Genomic DNA, 3588 nt, shown 5'->3' with positions numbered 1-3588 from the left:
GCCAAGGGAGCCATTTCCTAGTTTCCGTCGACGCCTCCTCTTCTCGCGAGAAACTGGACTTCTCTCGCTGCCCGCAGTCTTGTCTCGCGAGGGTTATCTCTGTCGAAGTGTGTGGTTGTTTTGGCTGTCTGGGTGAGCTCTGGTACTTGAACCGGAATCCCTTCGGCTTTTACCTGGTCAGTACCCTTGACCCATGGTCAAGGCCCTCTGAGTTTTCGGTTTTGAGGACGTTTGAGGCTGCGACCGCTGTGTAGGGAAAACTTAGGTGAGCTGCGGGCAGAAGGGGCGACAAGCAGGCTCTTGTACTGCTTCAGTAGATTTTCTCTCTTGTGCCGACATTGTGAAGAGAAAACAACCACCAAAAGAAAACGACCATGAAATAGCAGTGTCCCAAGTATTACGGAGATAAGCAAGAAGAACTAGAACTAAGCTTTTTGACTGAAAGAGGTGCTGCCAGCCTGGTTTCCAAGGTTAATGCTTTCACACTGAGGGAAAGAACTTCAGAAAGGGTGAGCTTTTAGAAACTGTCCCTAAACTCGCCGCTGCTTTTGCCTCGAGCTAGGCTTCCAAGTAGAAAGTCCAGAAGCTGCTCGCAATGAATAATAACTCTTGCCGTTACTGATAGCAAGCACATTCTAGGAGAGAAATAATAGCTCTCTTACAGATTGGTTCTGCATGCTTTGTTGTTTAGTCGCCAATTCATGTCCCATTCTTTGGGACCCCATGGACTGTAGCCCTCCAGGCTCCTCTGTCCGTGGAATTTTCCAGGCAAGAATATTGGGAGTGGGTTGCCATCTCCTTCTGCAGGGAACCTTCCTGACCCAGGGACTGAACCAGTATCCCCTGCATTGGCAGACAGATGCTTTATCTTTTGAGTCCCAAGGGAAACCCTTTTCCGTGTTATTCTCTCAGCAGCACAGTTTTAGGGATGAGGAATCGAAAACACAAAGGTGTCCTAGAAACTTTCTCAAAGTCCTGTATCTTGAGCCAGAATTAGGCTTGAATTCGGATCATTGGTGTCTAATATCATTGTTTTTTACGTTATAATAGGCTTCCAGGCTAACTGTTGCTATATGTTCAGCTTTAATTAAAGGGATGCAGAACAAGCCCCTATTTTTTGTTTTTTTCTGCATATTTACTTTGCCCTTGCATGAAAGTTATTGGCTCTATCCTGTTTAAGGAGAAGGTGGTGCTGATTTATTTTTTTCAGACCTCAGGATCAAGAACATACATGAGCATAAAACCCCCCAAATGCAAAAACTTTGGTATTTTCATTGAGATCAGAGTGGTATGATTCTGATGCAGGAAGACTTGTCACAGAATAATTATTCTGTGCTTCCTATCCATTTAAAAAATAAAGTTACCTGCCTAATAGTTCTAGAGTAGACTGGAAAAACTATTGAACCGTCAAAGAGTGATGATTTCTCTCCCACAGATACAAAAACTAAAAACACCAAAATTATTAATATTTACTTCACATCAAGCTTGAGTCCTTTGCTCTGGTTTCATAAGATCCAAGAAAGGACAACCTCTAAGGACAACCGTACTTTGGCAAAAAAAAAAAACAAGACAAAAATGGGAAATCCTTGATTATAATGGATTCACCTATCCTTTCCTCAATTGTGTATTGGCCTTGCTTTGCTTAGCCTAGCAATTGAAAATTAATCTGTAAAGTGGTGTTAACTGCTTAAGATGTTACTCTTTCTTTATAGAAAGTGTTTTCATTTTTATATGAGATTCTGGCATGTAAAAGTGTGTTATTACTTTCACATTCACATACCTTTTTTCATCAGGTGCTTAACTCTTTGCTAGATGTGGAAGTAACTTGCCCAGAGTCATACATCTAGTAAGTGGCAGGGCTGAAGCTGGAAAACCAATCCTCTTTCCACCCATCCCTCAGGTAAAAAAACTTTTTTAATAATCTGCTTTGATGGTTACCTCTTCAAGCTCTTCTCCCTATTAAAGAGCCCAAACCAGATGTCATCAAGACAGTGTATAAGTGCTGTATTGAGTGCTTTCCAGGTGGCTCAGTGATAGAAATCCTTGTGCATTGCAGGAGATGAAGGTTGGATCCCTGGGTCAAGCAGATGCCCTGAAGAAGAAAATGGCCACCCAGGCCAATATTCTTGCCTGGAGAATTACATGGACAGAGGAGCCTGGCAGGCTACAGTCCATGGGGGTTGCAAAAGAATACATCTGACAAAGTGGCTCTTGTTATGGGAATCGCTTGGCTCCCAGGAGGAAGGAAGGCTATTTCATGTCCTCTCTTTTCCCTTGTCTCATGGTCAAGCCATTCATCTTCAAAAGTAGGAGCTTCCCTAAAACTAGAGCTCTCAAGTCAGGAGTCATTACATTTCTCCAAATAAACTCATAAAGTTAGTCCTGTAAAGGCTTCTATGTACTTTTTGGATCCTCTAGATAGTCTTGACCACAATTGGGACTATTTGAAATTCTACCGAGACTGAGGCAACCACTCCTAGAAGGGTGCCCTGATTTTCAGCCTGTTCAGTTGGGAGCCCCAGATACAGGGGCAAAGTAAGAGCACAGGAGGCAGCTGAAGTTTTTACATCCAAATCTGCACCCTTAGGACACAAGTCTGGCATGTCTCACAGAGCACCACATAGGGCACTTCTGCCCATTTCTCTTGTTTTCTACAAAACTGTAGTTGTAGAACAACTCTAGTTGTAAAACAGTGTCATAATTAAGACCCTTCAACCGGCCAGTGTCCCCCATCTTCCAAAGGATACTGTGGCCATTCAGTGTCACAGAAGAAGATCAGGCGTGTCTTTTAAAATTCTGCAGATCAGAGTTGTCCCAGTGTTTTAAAATGCATTTTAAAGGAGTGGTTCTAGAACTGTTAGCTCCCATCTGTAAGAAGAAAAAAGTGGCATCCACAGCCATGGCTTTTGTCCACTGCAGGCATCCCTCCCTGCTCTAAATGGGGATGTAGACAGACTCTCCACCGAAGCTTTACTTCCCTGGTCGGACTTAGTCTGTACCTTACCGGCGCAGGTACTGTAATCGTCCCTCCCAGTTCTACCACCGAGGCAGGGTGGAGATGCACCGGGGTAGACCTGATGGCATCCCAGGTTGATTTCTAGTTTCTTAGCACAGAGAACTTTGTTTGATTTGTCCTTTTCTCTGATGCCACCCGGGGCGGAGCAGAGTAGCTTTCCCGTCCCAAGCTAGGACTTCTAGGGGAAGTGTCCATCTTACATGTGCCTGTGCACATTTCTGAGTACAGTCCTGAACACAGGAGAAGTGGTGAGTCATAAAGGGATGAGCAGCAACTAAGATGTCCCTTCTGAGCGTCACCACGCCAGTATAAGTGATAGCAAAAGAGATGGTGAGGGGCTGGCCAGTGAGGAAAACAGCGATTTTGTCCTGAAGTTATTAGGGCCAGTTCTTCCAGTTCACTCCCACAGATTCCACAGAAAGACTATCTAAGGAGTTGGGACAAAAGCCATTGGAGAGCCTTCTCTGGTCCACTGAGAGCTAGCGTTACCAAAGGAAGAAGCCTGCTGTACTTCCTGAGTAAGCTTTAACCTGAGAGATTCTCTTGGAGCTAGAGCTCCATCTAGCTTCCGA

General features: G+C 44.4%; 1 long non-coding RNA gene across 1 annotated transcript; it reads left to right on the top strand.

Moving 5' to 3' along the window:
- Positions 1 to 40: 40 nt before the first annotated feature.
- Positions 41 to 2097, top strand: LOC104992324. Its single transcript, XR_825690.1, has 3 exons — positions 41 to 509; positions 1794 to 1900; positions 2057 to 2097. It is a non-coding gene; the product is annotated as an uncharacterized LOC104992324 (long non-coding RNA).
- Positions 2098 to 3588: the final 1491 nt, after the last annotated feature.

Source organism: Bison bison, unplaced genomic scaffold (assembly GCF_000754665.1).
Source record: "Bison bison bison isolate TAMUID 2011002044 unplaced genomic scaffold, Bison_UMD1.0 scf7180017864213, whole genome shotgun sequence".
Classification (NCBI taxonomy): Eukaryota; Metazoa; Chordata; class Mammalia; order Artiodactyla; family Bovidae; genus Bison; species Bison bison.
Note: the sequence above shows the minus strand (reverse complement) of the source record. Positions and strands in the feature narration are given on the sequence as shown.